Source organism: Urocampus carinirostris, chromosome 12 (assembly GCF_059441175.1).
Source record: "Urocampus carinirostris isolate Australia breed hairy pipefish chromosome 12, RoL_Ucar_1.0, whole genome shotgun sequence".
NCBI classification, from domain to species: domain Eukaryota; kingdom Metazoa; phylum Chordata; class Actinopteri; order Syngnathiformes; family Syngnathidae; genus Urocampus; species Urocampus carinirostris.
Genome location: NC_142360.1, coordinates 2999403 through 3022938, shown reverse-complemented (window position 1 = coordinate 3022938; position 23536 = coordinate 2999403). Strand labels below are relative to the sequence as shown.

The window sequence follows — 23536 nt, the reverse complement described above, 5'->3', positions numbered from 1 at the left end:
AACGTTACACAGAGAATAAGATTGCTGTAAAATTTGCTTTTGTCTGGATAGCGGTTTTGTTGAATTTTGTCTAAAAATATATAGTGTGGCTCATTCTCTACTGAAAAAAAATCAAAATATTTTTGCTTTTCTGGCTTTTTGGGTTCAAAGGGTTCCCGACCCCTGCTGTAATGCCTCGCTACTTCGTACCAGCCTCAGTGCATCCCTGGTTCAAAAATATTCTGTACCAGAAATTTCTGGCCGCTATGCCTTGATTTTTTGCTAACCGGAGATGGAATAAGAGCTTGCTCTGTCCACTCCACGCATTGGCCCGGTATTGCAGTACCTCTGGGAACGGTGCATTCGCAATGACCGCGGCAAGGCTTTAGGGCTAGGACGTTAGCTTGGCATTTTGGCTGAGAGTAAGAGTCCCGGCTCCTGAGCTTTGCATCGCATAATGAACTGACCGATAACGGATAATGAATACTGATTAATGAAGACAGCTAAATAACCCTTAAAAAACCACAGACTATGATGACACCATCCCCTGATCTAAAACCTACATGAGGGCAAGGAAAAACTCAACATCTCAACTTGAGGAAGAAACCTTGAGAAGGGACCGCACTAAGTAGACAATCAAAATAAGGAGAGAAGTCATAAATGGATTTTAACCTTGCAAAAATGCGTGAGAGCCCAAATCTCAGATCGAAAATTCCAATCTGTTCTCTAAGCCCTCCCGTGAGCCCTTTCTGCTGGTTCCTACAGCTTAAGGCAAGTTCAATTAAAGACTTTTTAAGACTTTTAGAATGTGTTATGAAATTAAATTCAAACCAAATCGACAAAAAACACACAAAAGGTTCTATTTCATTCATAAGACTCGATCATTATCAGCAATGAGTGTTTTCCTGATTATTGCATATCTTCAATTAGTGTTTACAGAGGTCTTTTTTACATAAAGGACTGTTTACTTCTACAATTATCGATTGCCACATTGTGTGTCACAAGTGAGGAGTACTGATAAACAAATGACGTTCGATAAGAGAAAATAACAGTTGGGGGTAAAGTGTTCTATTTGGTAGTTGTCGACAGGGAATCTTGTGAAGAAAAAACACTGAGAAAAAGAATTTTACTCAATTCGCAGAACCGCTTATACTCATTAGGGTCACTGGGATAATAATAAATAGAAAAGAAATATTTAAAATAATAAAAAAATACTCAAATTTTGCTGAGAATTTGGATCATTTACAGTATGATCTTATTTTAAGATATTTTGTATTATTTCTTGAATAAAATAAGACAAAGAATCCTGAAAACAAACTTTAGTATTGGGTTGATTATTTTTGCTTTAAATGGATAGTGTATATAATAGTTTACGTAATTGGATCGGAATCTGAATACTGGATTGGATATGTGAAACAATCCAAGCGATTCGTCTAGAGATAATGAAATGATCCCGCACACATGTATAGCTGCATTTTGTGTGCTTATACATGGTGGGACAAATAAATAGACTTACACTAAATAAGGACGGATACAATTGTTGCATCCACTATATATGGACTGTAGGATTTTCACCGAGGCAGGAGAAAATATTATTAAAAGTTGCGTGTGTTATTTGACCACTAGATGTTGCTGTTTGATGAATTGCAAACGAAGACGAGTACTAAAAAGCACAAGAAAGAATAAAAACTATGTAGACTCAAGGTGACCAAAGCGCACAATTTTACATCTTTTTGCCCAGCCTCATTGAAGTATTGGGGTACCCATAGCAGCAAGATGGCGAACAATCATGTCAGCTTTCTTAAGGGGAGGCTCATGTTTTGTAAATGCTAATTACAAGTATTATAAAAAACGTACGCTTATATAATTGATGGTGTATTTTTGCGGGTTTTTTTGATAATTACGTTGTTTTGCCACTAAGAGGCGCTAAATAATACACTATCCCTTTAAGACCGGGTTTAGCGACCCAAAATGTGAAATGAACCATGTTAAAATAAAATAAAATATATAAATGATTTTTTTTATTTTTTAGTACAAAACAATACAGGTTACTTATACGAACCTTAAACATACATATATACATTTTAAATGTTCCTTACAAAATATAGCACTGAAGCAACTACGAACAAATTCAACTTACGAACGATCGTCCGGGACCTATCTCGTTCATAAGTAGGGCAGCGTCTGTCCTCAGATATCATCAACAGGAAATATAGGTCATTCATAAGATATAGAATAGAAGTGAGTTTTAATCCTAGATTAAAAAAGTTCCACTGAGGTTGCAGTTCGAATCTCAGAGGACAGAGCATTCCACAACACTGGGGCCCGAATGGAGAACGCTCTCCAACCTGTGGATTTCTTCTTGGCTCTTGGGATCACTAATAGACCGGCATTTTCAGAGCGAAGGGTCCGGACTGGAACATAGGGGAAATTAAATCTGAAAGATATGAGGGAGCAAGTCCATGCATGATACTACTAACAGAACCTTAAAATCAAATCTTAAACTAACAGGGAGCCAATGGAAATTAGCTAAAATCGGGGAAATGCAATCAAACCTTCTTGGCTTAGTTAAAAGCCTCGCTGCAGCATTTTGCACCATCTGCAGGCTCTTGATTTTGGACTTCGGGAGACCGGAGAATAGTAGTGCATTACAGTAGTCGAGACAGGAGGTAACAAACGCATGAATTATAATCAAAGCATCAGACTAGGATAACATAGGGCAAATTTTAGCAATGTTGCGATGATGGAAAAAAGCTGTTCTAGGAATATTCTTAACGGAACATAGGACCGGAACATAGGGGGAAATCAAATTTGAAAGATATGAGGGAGCAAGTCCAAGCATGATTTGTATAACACCAACAGAACCTTAAAATCACATGAGCTAAAAGGGAGCCAATACAGGTTAGCCAAAATCGGGGTAATGTGGTCTAAAGCATCGCTGCAGCATTTTGTACCGGCTGCAGGCTCTTGATTTTGGACCTGGAAATAAAAAGCCAAAAAAGCTCCCATTAACCAGAAAAGCATGCAGGAATCAGAGCACACATGAAGAAAAAGAAATGTGTTCTTACATTCTGCCCCATTTGTATTTGTATTCATACGAAACACAGTTATTTTGTTCCATCATCTTTCATTTCCAAACAGGAAATCAAGAAGTCTGAGGAGGAAATGCCTTGCGGCGCACCGACACACGCTTTTCAGAAAACTGTGGGGCTGCCAACAGGCGCACGGCTATAAAATTGTTATCATCTTCGGCAATTCTATCTCATTTGTCAGCAACGTCCATTTTCTGATAACAAATGCTGCGATGTGCACAACATCTAGTATAAAGGGATTTCACTTTACTGGGCTCGATAATGTCAAATAAAATGGCTTCTTGTTTTCAGTGGAGGTGCCTATGCATTTCAGACAGCATCTAATGGGTTTCTTGCTTCCTTTTTATGTGTGAAAAGATTCCTTTGCATTTTTCCCCTTACTGGTGACATAAAAAAAAACTATTCAGGCTCTTGCTTTAAATGTAAAAATGGTGGAGATGTCTTCCTTTTTTTGGGCGGTGGGGTGAGGACTACAATTTTTAACACACGTCAATGCTGTTATTCTGCATTTTCCAATATTGTGAACCCAGTTGACTCTCAGTGAACAGAAGCGGCTTGCCTCATTTGATTTAAATTAAGCATGGATACAGTTGCAATATCCCAATGAATCAACTATCTTTTCTGGTGGTACAGAAAAAAAAATATTAATTAAGTTTAAATCTGCCTATTTTAAAATTTTCGAAATTATCTTAATGAAATTTGAAAACATTTTAACCTGTAGGAAAAACATCTATCGTCACGGTTGCTCTTGGCGCCCAATTGGCCACATCAGTGATATGCCAGCTGTGGCTCGTTGACGGAATGGTTTCCCTTCTATTGCAGCTCAGTGCTCTCACTCACCCTTTGTCCGTCAACGAACCTCTGCACCCGCAAGACGTGGGTTTTGACTCTGTCCTGTTTCCTGCTTGTGTTTCCTGTTCAGTATCGTGCCTGTCTATTTTGTCCTATTTAATACCGTTCTCCAGTTTTGTTCCGGCTATTTTGCTCTGTTTGATATCGATCTCCAGTGTCTGGTAGCGTTTTCGTCTAGTTTGTCCTGTTTAAATTTGATCTCCAGTGTTAGGTATCGTTTCAGTCTATCTGCTTGTTATCGGTCTCCAGTCTCCAGTGCCTGATATCTATTCTGTCTGTCCCGTCCTGTCCGGTATCGACCCCATATGTCCGATATCTGCTCGTGCAATTGGTATCGACCTCGTCGGCCTCTGGCTTCCTGTCTTCCACGCCAGACTGCTGCCTTACGTTTTCCGCCCAATGATCACTGAATAACTGGCGTTTGGGTTAACGTCACGCATCTGGGTTCTTATCCTGTTCTTGTTCTTGACATCTGTACCTATAACAAGCAAAATATAATGAATGTGAATTAACGCATGAATTAACTTCCTGGTGGTACAACCAAAAATTCTTGATTAAGTATAAAATCTGCCGAATGTAAAATTGTAATAAATTAGCTTAGTGAAATTTGAAAACAATTTAACCACTGCTATCCAGGTAGAAAAATAGACACCTGAAAGAGGGACTTGCAAGTAAGCAACCTAACTAAAAAGAGATATATTGTGGACGTATATGAGACCCATGTGAATGAGTGCGAGGTGAATGAACGGATGTTGAAGGGATGCTTGAATGAGAGAACACACCTAATTATTGTGGCTGAGCTGTGGGGCAAGGTCAATGCAACCTAGTGGAGAAGGATGTTTACAGGAACAGCGGGGAACTTGGACAAAGGGCTGATAAGATAATCAGCACTTCTCGACGCAGACGGCCCTGGTGACGTAGAAACGCTCGGGGATGTTTTGACCATTGCAGACATCGAGGCGAGGGGGCTTTCCTGGCACGCCCATGGGGGGAGCCGGCACACCAGCTCGCGGAAAAAAACGTGGGCAGGGAGAAGGAAGCGAGAAGATCGAGAGAGGAGCCTTGACAGAGACTCGAACGACACTAATTTGGCCATATATTCGATAGAGTTCACTTACTTAAATTATTTAAGAAATTAAATCTGCCCCCGTGTCCATATTTTCCCATCAAGAAACAAGCGCGCATTGTTAGGTGAATGCAGGTTGTGTTTGGTTAATGGAGTCAGATAACTAATTAGAACAATTTGGTAAACGGTACATTTTAATAATTAAATTCCTAACAAGTCTCAGGTATGTGCTTCTAATCTAAGCTATATTAACGTTTAAGGGGGATGACAATCCATAGGAAGTGGAGCATTTGGCTGAGGTCGTCAAGAATGGTCATTTGATTATCAATAACATGCTAAATAATGTGCATTATTGTTATGTTCTTGATATACGTTGCAACAAAGAAATACATTGGTCAATATTAGGATAAATACTGTACATGAATAAATACATAAAAGTTATCATTAATGCCGAACCATTTGACGAGTCAGCTCTTCGCCGGACCAAAACCGCTGACAGTTATTTCTATTTGATGCTTTTTAACGTCATATGATTGCGATGCATGCCTAATAATGCGATTTGATTGTTTTTTTCTTGATGCATGTTACAACAATCGAATGAAAAAATAGAAAGAAATGTTAAAAAAAATTACAACCCTCCCTTTTACGCGGAACCATCTGACGAATCAGCTCGTCGCCGGGCTGAATTTAATGGTGCAACGGAGGAATGACAAGATGGCAGCCGCTAGTTTGCAGTTGACTTGCCTGTACCAAGGCATGCTAGCAGTGCGATCGACAGGAATCAGAACCCTCATTCATGGGCTGGTGCTTTTTCGGTGCAAAAAGAGCCTCATTTGGAGGAAAACCCTTACTTTGACAAATACCAGGAGAAGCTCCAGAAATTGCGCAGATGTGGTGACGTCACGGCTAATATTTGTATTTATTTTTTATCAACTAAATAATAAATTTTACAATTGGACTGCGAGTCTGCAGTTCCTGGTTCCGTTCTCCCTCCACCAAATGTGGTTGAAATACATTGCGAAAATTAAAACCTCAAATCCCCGAAATCCTGGCCTAAAGATTGCTTTATTTGGTAGAAAAACATATTTTTCAAAATCAAATTTGATACTGCAACTAATTCCTTCCAAGTTGGGGTTTTTAAATATTATTTTCTAGTTTTATGCAAGATTAAGGTGTTTTTTTTCCCCGAGCATACCTGTCAACCTGTACGGTTTTGCATTTTAAGACGAGTACGACGTACAAGGAAATTTGTACGGAAAAACGCAAATTTGTCAATCGCATGCGTCTGCCACCTGGGGATTTCCCATCATGCATCATTCCGAAAAAAAAAGGTGTATGATTATTTTTTATTTTGTACGGGAAAATACGGGTATGCCCAAGTAAGATAAAAAGGTAAAATATTCTTATGTAACACGGCTTAGATTTGTGAAGCGTTGTTTTTGTATTCACGTAAGAATATATCCTAAAGCAGGGGTGGCGGACAAGTTTGACACAAAGAGCCGAAATTTTTAACTGTGAGAGTCAAAGAGCCACACCACGCACTGACCTGCCATGACAGACAGACACACACAAACATAATTTCTCACATAAAAATTGTCAGTGTGAAAGGCAGGCGTGTACGACTGATGAACTTCTTTTGTGTAAATGTCAATGAAGACTAACTCGACGAATTGCAAAGAATGAATAGATGAAAATATTTGAAAGAAATCAACCATTCCCCATGTTAGTTGTGTTCAAACTCGCCTAAGACGAGAACATCTTCCTGGCACTTGTTTTTTTCCCTCCGCGAGCGAATTAAAAACATAGAGATGTTGCAGCATCAAACAAATCTTGGCAATATTACGGAGGTGGTAGAAAGCTATTCTAGTAATATTTTTCACGTGTAACTGAAACAACAGATTAGGATCAAACATAACACCTCGATTTTTGACCGAGTCACTATGGGCGATATCACATTTGTCTAGGTCCAGGCTGTTGTTTGAAAACAACTGACAACAGTTAGCTGGACCAAAAATCAACATTTCAGTTTTTTCTGGGTTAAGGCATAAAAAATAAGTGACATCCATCTATGAATCTCAGTAAGGCAAGCCTCCAGATTTATACAACTTAAATGTCCAGTTGTTTCCAGTGGCACATACAGTCGAGTGTCATCTGCATAGCAATGGAAACTAATATTATACTTGCGGATAATGTCACCAAGCAGGATCATATAAATACTAAAAAGAAGGAGGCTAAGTACAGAGCCTTGAGGAACACCACAGGGGATATTAGATTGTTTAGAGGTCAGATTGCCATAGTTAACACATTGCATCCTGTCTGACAGGTAGGACCTAAACCACGAGAGTACAGTTCCTGAGATACCAATGCATTCTAGACGAACCAGTAATATGTTGTGGTCGACAGTATCAAAAGCAGCACTGAGATCCAGCAGCAGTAACATTGATGAGGTACCGGAATTTATTGCTAAAAGGAGATCATTGGTTACTTTAGCCAGGGCTGTCTCAGTAGAGTTATTTGCCCTAATGCTGACTGGACAGTTTCAAAGAGGTTATTTTCTGACATTAAGTCATTTAGCTGCTGTGCAACGACCTTTTCAAGTAATATCGCAAAAAGCACAGAAGAAGATGCTATAGAAGATTACAGATCAGGCTGTATGGTGCAGTCAATAGAACGCTCTAAACTCCAAAAACTATGTGATTTGCATGAATCTAGCATAGCGCTAGTTAGCTCTAGCTTTACAGACTCCACACCCGTGGTTACGGGTTCACTAATCACCTGTGACCTGGCCTGTACTAGTGTACCCTGTCATGGAAGGCTTAAACAGTGATCTATATTTTTAGAAAGAGTGAGAGCACCTTCCCAGTTTGGGTGAAGGTCGTCTCTCCTCAGCAGGTCATGTCGGCCCCAGAAAGCAGGCCAGTTATCCACAAACCTAAATCCCTGCTGACTGCAAAAACTTGCCAGCCACCGGTTTAGCGAGACTAGTCTGCTAAACCTCTCATCTTTGCCTCTCGTAGGCAAGGGGCCAGAGACAATTACTTGATGCCAACTGTTGTGGAAAATAGACTCGCATTTGTTGAATAGAGTTGCATACATTTAGAAATGTAGAAAAACCTGCTTACGTTGCTTACAGTAGTGAGGGAATGTTGACATCATTCGAGAAGATCCTTGACAAGATAGTCGAGTTTACCAAAATGGGCATGAGACATACAAGGCCTTTCTTCAAGGACTCTCTGAGCAAACTGAGGCAACAACATGTCCTAATAAGGGTACGAACAACATGTCCGGGTTGATTACTGAGGACTAGGGCCGCCTTTTGGGCTGAAGCTATAAAAGCATTGTTATTTTTGAAGTTCTCTGAGTTCTTTTGGGATGACGAAATAAAAGGCTCCCCCTCATGGCTGGTTCCCGATGTACTTAATTCAATCACGAAAGAAGACTTAAAAGATTATCGAACTCACATTTTCTCCTACAAATGGCGCCCAGACGTGTTTTTTTTTGGCTCAAATTGACTTCTCGTCGTGAACGCTGCCCCGAGAAGCGGTTGAGGTAAGGACAAGGTTTTTCTTTCCTTATTTCGGTTGGCTTGTCGGGGTAAGTGAAGTACATTGGGGCCTGTGACGTGAGGGCTAAATTATGAAAATGCGTGCACGTGGGTAATCCGTCTGTAGTCCGGCAACAAGTTGGACGGATTGTATGAGTTGATATGAGGTTTATGTCCGGAGACAATCTTGTGCTCAGGGACTGTTGTGATGTTGTGATGTTTTTGGTCGGGCTCCGGGGAGTCTAGATGAAGTAACAGTGAACTAAGTGTCGGTGTTTGTGCATTTGGTGACGGTTCGGTTCTCCGTGGTGATGTTAGGGGAGATCAGTCTAGAAGGCGATGATAACGGGTCATCAGTTGCTGATGTTTTCAGTGACGGGAAAGTAGACGATCTATTAATGGTCCTACGGAGGTGTGTTTTTTTATGTGGAGAGTTATACCGGCAGGGGTTAATGAGCAGATGTTTAGATGTTGTATTATTGAGATGACTTCGCGTATAAACAGCGTCTGAGGAGCTGTGTGTGTACTGACGTTTTTTTTTTCCGTTCTGAGCGATATCTCGCTCGGGAATTTTCTTGTGATGTGGTGTGTTTTTTTATGTGAAGAATTATACCGGCAGAGGTTAATGAGCAGATGTTCAGATGTTGTATTATTGAGATGACCTTGCGTATAAACAGCGTCTGAGGAGCTGTGTGTGTACTGACGTTTTTTTTTTTCGTTCTGAGCGATATCTCGCTCAGGAATTTTCTTGTGATAATCTGCCGCTCCGTGGCGATGTTAGGGGAGGTCAGTCTAGAAGGCGATGATAACGGGTCATCAGTTGCTGATGTTTTCAGTGACGGGAAAGTAGACGATCTATTAATGGTCCTACGGAGGTGTGGTTTTTTTATGTGGAGAGTTATACCGGCAGAGGTTAATAAGCAGGTGTTTAGATGTTGTATTATTGAGATTACTTCGCGTATAGACAGCTTTGGAGGAGCTGTGTGTGTACTGACGTTTTTTTTTTTTCGCTCTGAGCGTTATCTCGCTCGGGAATGTTGGCTATTGGTGTGTGCGTGAGTTGTTTGGTGTGCGTCTTTGCCTTTTGCGGTCTTGTGTGTATCTTTCGCGCGTCTGAATGCGTGTTAGGGATGGGAGTGTGTTTGAGACAGTTGTAATCGAACTTTGTGTGTGGGGGTGTGTGCCAGCTGGCGATAATTGTGCGTGTGTCTCTGTATGTGGATGTGTGTTCTGTTCGGTTCGGTTTCTCCTCCGCTCGCTCGACCCCGCCCGCCGGAGTGAGTGTGTGCAGATGATTTCTTAACTGTTTAAGGGCTGGGACGACGTTGTGCGGAGGAGAGCCTTTGTTTCTTTTTGTCTGTTTTGTTTTTCGTTTGTTTGGCGTTGGGAGGGGAGTTAAGGACGTATGGATTAAAGATGGAGTGACTGCTTATTCTCGCGGGCGAGGACACAGTGGTAGTAGAGAGTGGTTTAACGGCATGAGGGGTTTTGGGAAGCAGTGAAACCGGGATGAAAAAATATTGCGCGATTGGTGTGTGAGATAAGTGTAAGATACTTACGTTACTGGGGAATACATTGGGATGAATGATTCGTCCAGCGCTTCGTCTGCGTGTGGCCTCTGATTTGTGAGATCTTGTTCCGTTAAAGGTATAGTTTGGGTAAATTAAGAGAACGATTTGTCAAGCATTTTCAAAAGACAATAAGGAGCAGATTACTCGATCTTGAGGAAGACCATGAAAAATTTAAGAATTTAATTGCTAAGGTGATGTCTTCATGGTCATTTAACCTAGACTAAACATCCGAGTTTGTAAACATGACCGATTTAACAGGATTCTGAAGTCAAACGGACTGTTGAAAAGGGCTGAAGATGGACAGAAAAACAAGCAAAGAACAAACAAAGACGTTCGCTCATCCGTTGTCTGCGCCGCTTGTCTACAGCAGGGTCGTGGGGACACTGGAGCACATCCAGGCTGTCCTCAAACAGTGAGCAGGGGGCAATCTGAACTGATTGCAGCCAGTTTCGAGGAGAAAGAGGAGGAAAACTGGGCACGACCAAGGTCAGTGATAATGCTCATGGACACATTCCTGCTGCAGATTGCGGTGGAACGTCACAATGGACTGAGCCAGACGGCCAAGGCCGTCGACGAGGCGGTGATAACGAACAACACGAGTCTGCATTGAATCACGTTAAGATCTTGTTGATTGACGTGGTGTTTACAAATCTGAGGAATATTGATACGTTTGGATTGTAAATTATTTTATTTTTAACACAGGAATACTGCTAAAATTGTATTTTGAATCTGCTTTCCAGGAAAACGGTGATGTGTCTCCAGATGCAGGAGCATCAGGAGGATTATTAAGGAGAATAGGTAACAGGGGAATACCTTTGTAAAATAGCTGGAGAAATAAGGTTACAGGTCTCCTATTTACAGGCCACGGTAGACGGAGTGCTCAACCAGTATATGAAATCTGTGCAGAGAACAATATCAGGAGCAGTTCCATCAAAAGATCTAGGTGCGGAAACAGTAATAAAGTTTTTGATCAGAGAAGTTATTCCGCGATTTGGTATACCGTCTGAAATAAGCTCAGATGGTCGTAATAAGCATTAGTTCAAAAGGTCGTGGAAAGAGTAAATGGAATATTAAAATCAAAGATGAACAAGATCTGTGTGAGTACTAGGCTCAACTGAGGGGATGCGCTACAGTTAGCGCTGATGAGTTATCGCATGCAAACTCATTGGATCACGCATTTAACACCGCATGAAATGCTAACAGGCAGACCAGCGCCGCATCTAGGAGGTCCCTACAAGGGACCGCCACTTGAGCAACTACAAACTGAACTGAGAGACTGTATGAGACTATTGACGGCTGTCAACTACCGGCTGGTTAAGAGACGAGGGTCCAAGGTCGAACAACCATTGGAGAAGAAGGTGGTCCCAGGGGATCTCGTCTACATCAAGGTTTCGACGAGAGTGGAACCAACCGAGGCGTAAGGGACCGTACACCGTCGTGAGGGCAACGCCGACAGCAGTCCAGGTCGAGGGCAGCTCAACCTGGTACCATCTGAACCACTGTACCAAGGCTCACGCTGCCACCGTCAATGGGATCAACCAAGATCAACAGGGCAGTAATGTTAAATTAGGAAAACAAGATGTGTATGATAAAGTGGTGTGTGGTAATAAGTTGTTTGATATGGTTGTTACTAGGAGCAGAGCTCGAGAAATCGCAACGGCGAATGGAAATCGCGGGTCCGGGAGTGCAGCCGGAGATCCGACAAGCGGCGCTGCAGTCGCAGACCTTGACGCATCGAAAAGACAGCAGCCCGGTTAAGTGTGACACTACTGTACAACATGCCAAAACGGTTGAGAATTTGGAAAGTACAAGTACATTTTACCTCATGAAGGGCTCATTGGCCCTGAGGTATGGAAACTCGAAAGTACCAAAATTAAATTATTACGAAAAAAAAAAAAAAAAAAAAAAAATTGGAGATAAGACGAAAACGTGTAAAATATAATTTGTAAAATATGGTGTCATGAGAAACATGCACTCAAAACCTTTTAAAGGGACAGTGTGTATAAATTGACCCCAGGATGTCTCTGCATTGTGTAGTGCAACCGAAATAAAAGTGCTTAACAGGATAAAAGAGGAGAGTCACAGTGCCCAAAGAAGCACTATTTTCTTCTAATTATTGTGTCATATCCACTGCCCCTAGGTGATGCTCATGTTATGGAAACTCTAGTAACTCCAGTTTACAGTCACGTTGTCACACCAGCAGTCCCTGTTTTGGATGTAAATTACAAAAAATACTTTATAAGAAAGCTGATTAAACGACTTAGGTTCACTATCGAGACATTTTTGATAGAAACTCACAGGAAAAAACTTTAACCCAAAACTCAAACAATTTTGATTGGGTGGGTGTTAGGAAATATAAACAGGACATGCGCATTTTACTCCATTGCCCAGCGCCTGTGCTAAAAGTAAATACTAAATATCTTCAGTTTTAGGAATTTTTGACATTTTCACAAAATTAACTTTGAGACAAAACGACAGACAAAATGAGCCTCAGCACTCATAAGTGACGGCGGGAGGGAGTCGAATTTTAAGTCCTACACCTCTATTGATATGGAACACTCAAACGTCACACAGTGAAATTAAATTCGCTGAAAGAAAAACACCGTAGAAGTACTACGACAGTAATACGGTAATGCAGAAATGCCACTAGTGATATACTACATAGTTACTGAACGGGTTAACATATCTTAACTGACAATTAAATTTGGCATGGCGCTCCATCATCGGGGTGAGGTAAAGGAACGGAAAAGATAAGGTTTAATACAGTATTTACAAAAAACAAAAAAAACAGAAATACATACCACACAATACATAAAAATGGTATTATAAAAAGAAATGTGCTGAGCACGGGGGTAAACAAGTTAATCGAACACATTTTTCTACAATTGGGTCAGAATTAAACCTCTAGGGTTTAATCCAGCTATTCGTTTGCAGTTAACCAAAATGGAACAAGAAATGAGATGGCAAAGTATTACAATAATATAAATGGAATTACTAGGAAAAGAAATATGGAGCTTACAAACAGGGACATAGTATATGGTGTTGCTATAATTCTAAAAAGACCAACTACAGAAGTTCTGCAGGAATACTGCTACAAAACTAAAACAGCATTAATACTAGCACTACTAAAGAAATCCTTCAAACATAAAGCCTCAGGTGTACTACAACCTACTTCGAAAATATTACAGAATCTTATTTTGTAAATATTATAAGATTACACTGCAGGAATGGTTGAGTTAAGTGCAGACCGGACCAGAATTCAATCGCGTAACGACCAGTTACTTTATTTAGCAAAATTGTCCAACACCCAGGGACAAAACAAAACAAAAACAGGCTTACAGGCAAACAGGAACTCAGACTAGGAATTCTCACAAAACTGGCTTTTACTCAGAACGGGCAAGCCCTTAAGAAGGACACACGCAAATTAGATGGTCGCCACGGCGACCATGCTGGACATGACAGGGATACTACATACGTGCACAACTTCAATAACACAGTTGTACCTCTACTTATACGTTTAATTGGTTCTAGCAGTTAATATGGAATAATGAAACTGTTGTAAATCAAAACACATTATCAATTTGAAATTGATTGAAACGGGATTAGTCCGTTCCGAAAGCAAACGAACCTTGTTGAGTCAACTGCAATTGCCCTGAAGGTATGCTGGTGTTCAGTAGAGGTTCATACATATACACAAAATAAATAAACATGAATTAATATAATGAAATATAACATCATAATTGTAAGTGAGGAAAACTGGATGTGTCCCCAGGCCGTGACGACAAAAGTTTGCCCACCCTTGACCTAGAACCATTGTTTTTGGGACGATGGACTGGTGGTTAATTGCACTTTTAATGACAGATTCTTTTTTTTTATAGGTTTTTTCTAAAAAGCAGAATGGAAGCAAAGTTTGAGCTGTTTATAGGTGATGATGAAATAAGTCAATATATTCTCTGTAGAGCGTGCCGTCTCGTTTGGTCTCATGTTATAGTCGTCATAGTTCCATTCTACTCCATTTAGTTATTAATATCGATACGACGAAACACACACACACACACACTGCTGTCGTCTTAATAAAACTGAATCGTCTCCGAGTCTCTGCACCACACAACACAGTCGGCACAATCCCACTCTCAGTCCACTCTTGGCGTCCATACTCATTCTCTTGTTGTTCATCACTCTCCTCAGAGCACCCAAAGCCTTGCTTCCTTGATTGAATAGAAGGACGTGTATAAATAGTGCAATTCACAATAGAAGACAAATTTGAATTACTGAAATTCCGAGTATTATGGGATGAGTCAGACGAAAGAGAGACGTGCAACCAGTCGGAGTGCCGACTGACTACCAGAAACCAAATATGCTAACGACAGTACGGACTAAAGTGACGGATAATAGGCCAAACCTTAACGGCTGGTGGACCACTCCAGCACCTAAAGTGACGATACAGACGAGAGTGGTAATGACACACCAAAGATCAGAGAAACCTACACCCACGGCGACAACCCTGAAGAGTGAGGTTACAACGCCGACGGCCAAAAATGAGTGCACTGCCAGTACGTAAAATTCAGGAAAATTGTGTAGAAAAGGAAAACCATAACCAAAACTCGGTAGTTGTGTAGGCGCATGGCTTCAATGTGCACTGACTTAATTAAACTAATTAAATTAAATTTTGTGGGCCATCTGTCTTGTCTTATGTTTTATGTTTGTTCAATGTTGTAAGTGTTTGTATTCTTTCCTGTATTCTTATCTTTCTTGTCTATATGGTTGTCCAGCGTTTAAGCGGCCCACGTAACTGAAAGGATTAACAGAAAAATATTGAAGGAAAAGGAAAAAGGGAACGATACAGTGCTCATTGAGGCGAGGAAAACGTTTTTAAAGAGGAAGACGGTTTAAAATGTATTGTTTTGGATGGAAACGATAGCACATCTCGTTAGGAATCTAAAACGTTCGTTTTTTGGGAAATCGTTTTGACGCTAAGGGTGTGCAACGTAACGTCCGAGAGCCTATGGAGTTCCCAGAAAAAATAAATGTTTTTTCAGTTGGAAAACGATGAATTTAGGGGTGAAAGGTCTAGAAAAATTATGTTTGGTTATTTTAGGTGCTTTAGATTATGTTAATGCCAGAATAACACCAAGGAAGGATAGAATAATAACAAAAAGAAAAAGTTAACCTATTCCGGTTTTCAGTTCAAAATTGGAAAACCAAAGGAAGTAAAGACGAGGAAAAAATCCAATTGAGTGAATTGGGATAGATTAATGTGAGTTGAAGGCATGGTTATAAGATCAATGCACGTCAATTTCACATTAAGTAGGCGAAGCTAAAATAGTAGATTTAGTTGGTTTGGTAAAGAAATAAAATGAGAATAAGGTAAAATTAATTGGGATGGTTATATGTCAATTTAAAAAGCTAAAAAGCAAGTGTTAATATTCAATATTTATCTGGATAACTCCGGATGAGACCGCAGACTGGATTAATTACATTTATTAATTTATTACAACCAACGACGTTTTATTTATTACACTAACAAGGCCTTTAGTAAAATAGGAGAACGTCATGATTTTTATCTGGTGGCATCAACGGTCGGGAAAACCTACACTATATGATGGAGCATCTGAGGGAATGGACACATACGATGATCTGGAATAAATGAAATATATAATAGTACTTTCGGTTGACACACAACACACAATAGCGCTAGGAATAAAAGCTACAAATATGTTGTTTTCTAATTGTGATTCTCTTGTTGGTATGTCACACTGCCGGGGAGTATGCTGCTGTCTAGGATGGTCAGGATGCATCGTCGCTTCCGGGTTTTGGGCTGCATGGAAACTGCGCGTGATGCCTGCTGGGATGAACACTCACTCCAACATCTGACTTCACGACACCCGTTGACGAATACGACAATGAATGGTCTTCAAATTGTTCACGGGGGTCAGGCCAAAGGCCAATGTGTATACTGTATCACTATCCAGTCATGCACTCATCTTGAAATGTATCAACGACTGTTACCAAAATTTGTTATCACTTATCAGTTCAATTATTCATTTACCTTTATCACGTACCGATCAACCGTCGACGGTCCACGTGTATAATCCAGTATGTACGGATAAAGATAAATGAAGGGGGGGGTTAGTGCATGGGTCAGATGTTTGGAGTGTTGGGGGTTTTTGTAAATGAATCATGAACAATGAAAGTTAGAATGATCACAGCAGGCTGACCGCCAGAATTTTATTTTATTTTCGATTCGCGTAAACTCTGTCCGTGTATTGATGTCTATGATTTGTAATACTTTACCACTACCCTGTATTAATTTTTGATTTTAATTTCTGTTCAGAATGGGAGTATAAACTCCCAACAGGGGGGATAAGGTAACAGAAGAAAAAAAAAAAAAAAAAAAGGGGGGATATGTTGTGGAAAATAGACTCGCATTTGTTGAATAGAGTTGCATACATTTAGAAATGTAGAAAAACCTGCTTACGTTGCTTACAGTAGTGAGGGAATGTTGACATCATTCGAGAAGATCCTTGACAAGATAGTCGAGTTTACCAAAATGGGCATGAGACATACAAGGCCTTTCTTCAAGGACTCTCTGAGCAAACTGAGGCAACAACATGTCCTAATAAGGGTACGAACAACATGTCCGGGTTGATTACTGAGGACTAGGGCCGCCTTTTGGGCTGAAGCTATAAAAGCATTGTTATTTTTGAAGTTCTCTGAGTTCTTTTGGGATGACGAAATAAAAGGCTCCCCCTCATGGCTGGTTCCCGATGTACTTAATTCAATCACGAAAGAAGACTTAAAAGATTATCGAACTCACATTTTCTCCTACACAACTCATCTTTCTGGCGAGATTACAGGTCCTAGCAATATTTTTTTTTGTAATCTCAGATTGTCTCATTTTAGTATCATTAGAGCCGACGTGAATGACTATATCGGCGTAGCTAGCCCTGTCCTGGTGTCTAGATTTGCATGTCAGCTCCCTCAAATTAGCCTTAATGTCGGTGCTCTGGCCCCATTAAGACACATAACCGTGGCTGGGGTGCTAAGCTTTATGTTACGGGTGATGGAGTCACCTATAACTAGGGTGCAGGAGCCAGTAGAACGGGGTGGAGTGGGACTAGCTAGGGGGCTGAACTTGTTACATGTCTGAATTGGCTCACCGTGATTAACATGCCGTTTAGGGCTAGTGCTAACAGGACTAGCAGGTTCGCTACAACCCACACTAGCAGTGGTGTCAGAGGCATCATTTTCAGTTTAAACTGCTCTAGCTCACGGACATGTCCCTCTAGAAGGGCTACTTGCCTACGGAAGCGGGAGCAACTTTTACAGCAACCCATACTCACTTGTGAGCAGTCGGATGTCGAAAGAGCGTCTTAACAGCCGTGGGAGGGGATGCCCTTCGACAGCAATCGGCAGCAGCTTCCGACTGTAAAACAACTGTGTGCGGCACTTACCTTGCGCCAATCGTCCGAGATACTTAGCCAAAACTTTTCAACTGTTCGACATAAAAAGTCTCAGTCCAGAATTCTGCTATAGAAGGAATCTGAATCAATCTCGTAGTCGAAAAACTTGAAATGATTGAATGTATTTTTGGTTATAAACCATTGATAGGCATTGACTTATAATAATAAAAATAATAATAGTTATACATTTGATTTTGAAGAGCCTTTCAGGACACCCAAGGTCGCCTTACACAGAAAATAAAACATCAAGAAAAAAACAAGCAATAAAAAAAGTACAGTTAAAAAAAGGGGGAGAGTTATGTGAGGCAGTGTATTATTCACTTCCAATGAGTTGTCAAAAACACGATCCTGTGAAATAGCTCTCAAATCAGGTTGTAAACGTTCCATAAAGGAATCAAAAAGGCAAACATGTCGATGGACAATCGGCGAAAGTGTGAAGAAATGCACTGCTAGCTTGAGCAGACTGTGCGACTTAATTTTCAGTGGCAAGCCCGAGGACTTCAAGGCCCGGCTGAAAAAAACGAGGCAAGGCCAAGAAAGAAGTCCTGGGTACCTCTTAAAAGTGTCGATAAATATTGTTCAAACTTCATATCGTTAGATTATGATATAATAAAATTGTGAATGTATTTAATTGCTGTCAAAAGTGTCAATAAAAATTGCTCAAACCTCATTGTTAGAAAATGATATAAGGAAATTATGAATATGTTTAATTGCTGTTAAAAGTGTCAATAAAAATTGTTCAAACCCCTGGGTAGCTCCAAGCAAGCCGACTTTGTCCATATCATTGGAGCAGGTTCAATTTTTAAAAAAAATTAAAAAAAATTTTAAAAAAAAAATAAAAGGAAAGGCTGCAATAAAAAGTCATCGAAAACATAACCATTGTTCGTATCTGCTCTGTAGTTCAAGAAACGCAACAAAATGGCGGCCGCCGACAGAACGTCAGTTTTCACCAGGAATAAGGTGCGAGGTGATGCCTTGATGGTGATGAAGATAATGAATATGATAATGTGTTTTGTATAGTCGCTGGGCTCTATTCTCAATCTAGTAATGGTCCAGGACAAGACAAGCGAAAAGATTGCTCAGGTGAGACACCCAGCAGGCATGAAAATCTCTCACCTTGAGGAGAGAGTCACTGTTTAGAGGTCAAAAAGGGTGAACTTTAGCCTAGGCGTATTGGAGCACTTGTATTAAGTTTACAAATGATCCATTTTCACATAGCAAACACAGTCACTATCTATCTGTTAATATCTTGTCTTCATAGTTGTTGATGATGCAGAAAGCGAGTATTATTAAACTCAAGCTCTTCTCTCTCCAACAGTACTTTTTGGAGACCTGTTTACCCAAATTGTTTAACGACATTTAATTGTAAACAAATGTAAACTCGGGCAGCACGGCGGCGCAGTGGTTAGCGCTTGTGCGGCACAGTTGATGTCATGGGAACCTGTCGTGGGTTCAAATCCAGCTCCAGACTTCCTGTGCGGAGTTTGTATGTTCTCCCCGTGCTTGCGTGGGTTTCCTCCGGGCACTCCGGTTTCCTCCCACGTTCCAAAAACATGCATTTCAGGTGAATTGGCCGGTCCAAATTGTCCCTAGGTGTGAATGAGCGAATGAGTTGTCTGTCCCTGTGTGCCCTGCGATTGACTGGCAACCAGTTCAGGGTGTCCCTTGCCCACTGCCCGGAGATGGCTGGGATGGGCTCCAGCCCCCCCGCGACCCTAATGAGGATAAGCGGTACGGCTGATGAGATGAGATGAATGTAAACTCACACAAAAATCAGACTCTTGATAAACAAAATTGTGTCAGTACGATGTCAGCAGTCACTGAAATACATCATGCCAGATATCAACGGAAAGCTCTTGGGATTGAAGATATGATGACCATTTTAAAATATACGCATCATAGAAACATGACAATCAGTCTAAAACAAGATCCCAAAAACTATAATGCAGGCATAGCTCACCCAAAAAGTGCTCTTAGTCAGCTTATAATAATATCCTCGCTAACATGGACTCGTTACAGGACCGTCTAGTGAATCCAACCGTGTAAAATATTTACTCCAAAACACACGATAATGCCGGGGGGCATCGTTAGATGATCCTTGTTGTAATCAATTCATTTTGCTCTAAAATTCACCTTTAAAAATAGAGTCATCAGATGGTTTCCAATATTCGTGTTAGCCCCTGACCTCTCGATTGACACCACCAATTGCAAGCATTTTTCACTGTCCTTAGCCTGTGACAACCTATGAGGGCCTGTATAAAAAACAGAAACCTACTCGGGCTTTGAACATCTTCAGCCAGTAGTAACCAAATCAAATAATGATTGACATATTGGTTATGTAATGAAATCTGAAAAGAATGATACGCAGATATGCACTTTGTATTCAAGTTAGTCCCCAAATTCAACATGCATGATTCATTCTTACAGACCATGACTTTGTGCAAGTGTGCACAATTATTTATTGACTTCTAGAAAGAGAAATCAAATATTTACAGTTCTTTCAAAATATCTAAAAAGTTACCCAACGTATAATACACAGTAAGATTTCAGTGTTGTAAACATGTCACAGCATGTCAACCCCTGCATTTACCAGCTGGCGTCGTCGTTGATGTCATGCTCTTTCCGGACATTTTCAACATCTTACCTAGTGTTTACTATTCTGTGTACAGTAATGCTAATTGTAATTCACCCTGTTCAATCCTGGAAGGGGGATTACCACATGTGAGGTCCTTTCTCAAGGTTTCTCTTTTTTCCTCACACTGAGGTTTTTGAGTTTTTCCTTGCCCGCATGCTGGTTTAAGATCAGGTAATTGTGTAATTTTGTAACTGTAATCCTGTGCAGTCCTTTGAGACATTTTTGTGATTAAGGGCTATATAAATAAATTTGACTTGACTTGACTAAACTGGTCATCTCCAAATGGCCTACTGTTAGAAAAATATGGGAAATACAATGTTTAGTTTTTCAGATTATGATCAAATTTGACCTGGGACCAGGTAAAGCTTCAAGCTGTTGTCTTACCTGTTTTCCAACTAAAATGTTCATGCTACACTCATGTGCAGACATTTGATCGCAAAGAAAAATTCAGGCGAGAATAAAAGAAATAAAGGAAACTTTCTATTTCTTTGTGTTCCAACTTTGAGAACTCAATGTTAGTAGCACTTGCAATGGTTATTTCAATTTTGGACTTGACTTCAGAGTGTTGCCTCTCAAAAGAGACCAAAACGGTCCAGATTCTCCCAAAGGTTCAATAATACAATATATAATAATACACTTTGGGTACGTCTTGGATTGGGATTTTAGGTGAATTTTACAGGAACGTGTAGGGGTTAAAAAGTCTGTATAGGTCTCTAGAAGCAGGATTTTAACAGTAGCAAAAACAGTCCCATGTCACCCCGAAATTGAATCAAATGTGTTTGGGACCAAAAAGAAATGTGTGGCACTAGTAATGTTTTTTTTCTGTTGTATAAACAATTTGGCGATCATCTGTTTTCCTTTTTTTGATGATTCCCCAGCTCTGGATGAAATATTTTGCCAGCAAGGACACCATCAGTGCCGTCATCCCGGTAGGGTTTTGTTAAATCTGCGTTCAACTGGAAGCTGGTTAGTCTTATAGTACTTTAACCTTTTTTTCAGAGGCAGACTTACGAGGTCATCACGGCTCGGGCGAAGGCGTGTCCGATGGTAAGAAGCCGCCCCCAATCTAATATGGGTAAAACCACAGATTTTTATAGAAGACTAGATAGGAAATGCCCCTTTGAGCAGCTTGCTTAGTGGGGACCTAAGCTTGTTGGGTGTATTTATCAGAATCTTCCAGTACATATGGACAGAGCCAAAAAATCATAGAATACCGTCTCATTGTGCTGCCTATGGATGCACTCAACATCGTACGATAAAGTCCCGGAAAGCTAGAATAACCTTTCATACATAAAAATGTTTTTTTCCATTACTTATTCTTGTTGAAAGCTTTCGTAGCTCCAGTTCCTCGTGGTGGCTTACAATGTTTCAACGTTTTTAAAAATATGTGTGCACCACATCGTCAGACTCGCTTCCCTTGATTTACAAGGTTGAAGTACAAGAAAAAAAATTGTGAAACGGTCTTCTTTCAGGGTTTCTAGAAATGTTTTATATATAAATCGATTCATGTACACATCATTATTTTATTATTGGCGATTGTTAAAATCATCATTTCTCCCTGAAATTGACTTTTGAGACGATATATCAGGTAAGTATTTCCATAGTAGTATTTTTGTAGATGACTACCACTTATGCACGCTTGCGAGCTGGCTGCTACTGTGCGCTGACCTATCTAGTCTTATACACACACATATATATATATATATATATATATATATATACGTATATACATCTGACAGTAAAACCACCAAACTGCTATATATTTTTTTTGTCATTACGTCCTCCAGTTTTTGTATGCGTTGCCCCAGAAGGAAGGTTATGAGTTCTTTGTGGGTCAGTGGTCCGGACACCAGCTGCATTTCACTTCCCTCATCAATATAAGGCAAACGGGGAATTGCAATTATTAAGAGGGAGAATAAACCTTGAGAGAGAAATGGGCGGAGTTTGGCGATAGTCTTTAAATGATGAAGAATCACTTGAAATGTTCTTTTTTGGAGAGTGCTGAAAGCAGGGAATTACAAAAACCTTTTTTTTGGTAGAGGGAATTATAATCCTCAAAACAAAAGAGATATAAGCATGCATCAGCACCTCCATGCTTGCCTGAGAGAGAAATGGGCAAATTTGGGCATATTCATAAAAACGAAAATACAATTCGCTTGCGACATTACTTTTAAGGAATCTTGAAAGCCTTACAAGAATTACAATAAACAAAAGGATGTAGACGTGTCTTTGTGTGAGAGAAATGAGCAGACTGGCTATATTCTTCACATAATAAAAAAATAATTTGTGATATTTTTGATATGTTTAATTCAAGAAACCTAAGTGTCATGTATATTTAAAATAGCTCAAATTGAGTTTTCATTAGAACCAACCCACATACTTCATTCGATGTCGATTGTTTTTTTTGTTTTTTTTTCTTCATCATTGCTAATTTTGCAGAATGTTACAAAATTGTCTTACTGGTGTGTTGGAAAACAAAGGACTGCAGACAAATACAAGCTGCTGAGCCCTATTTCAACACTCGAGCTTGACTTACGCATGCGGGTGAAGCTGCATCGCGCACTTTCTCCCCCTGTAACTTTTTGCTATCCCGGGATTTTTATTGACAAAGTGTCACAAGAAAAGGCGAAACATAATAAGGCCTTTGAGAGTAGTCAGCAAGTAAAACCGAATACATGAGATAATAAAAGCCTACTAATAAATAAATGAGTTTTTTATAATTATACCAAAAAAAACGTTATCAACAGAGAACAGACTCATGGCGAGAGCGCCCCCAGCCAGATGATCCTCTACCACTACCCGGACTTGGCGGAGGAAAAAGACGTGGTCTTGGTTATGGCAGAGTCTGACCCCAAGTTTGTTGTAAGTGTAGCGACTCGTGTCATTGGCACTATGGCCAGGGTTATATTGCAGGTTTTCCACCCAAAAACGTTTTAAGACTGGTGCAATCTTTTTGTTTTAATTGTTTTAATACAATATATATGTGTTTATAATCATTATACATTTCAAAGTCTACTCCAAAATTACTTTTTCAAAGCAAGTCCAAAAGTGATAATGTAAAGCACAAAAAATGTCAATTACCGTAAACTCCGGACTATAAACCGCTACTTTTTTCCCAAATGTTCAGCCCTGCGGCTTATCCAGTGAAGCGGCCAATTTATGTAATTTTTCTAACGGCCGCTTATGATTTAGACCGGTGGAACACGTGCATCGAGGACTTCTTTCAGATGGCGAGAAGACGCCTCTTATAGCGACAGTTATACAGAGGAAGATGAAGAAGGTATACCGTGTATTTAACAAATACGGCATGCTTATTTGACAGATACTTTTGCTG

The 23536-nt window shown here is 40.2% G+C and overlaps 1 pseudogene; it reads left to right on the top strand.

The window, feature by feature from the left end:
- Nucleotides 1-232: 232 nt before the first annotated feature.
- On the top strand, nucleotides 233-347 carry LOC148354674 (U2 spliceosomal RNA; annotated as a pseudogene).
- The last annotated feature ends 23189 nt before the right edge of the window (nucleotides 348-23536 follow it).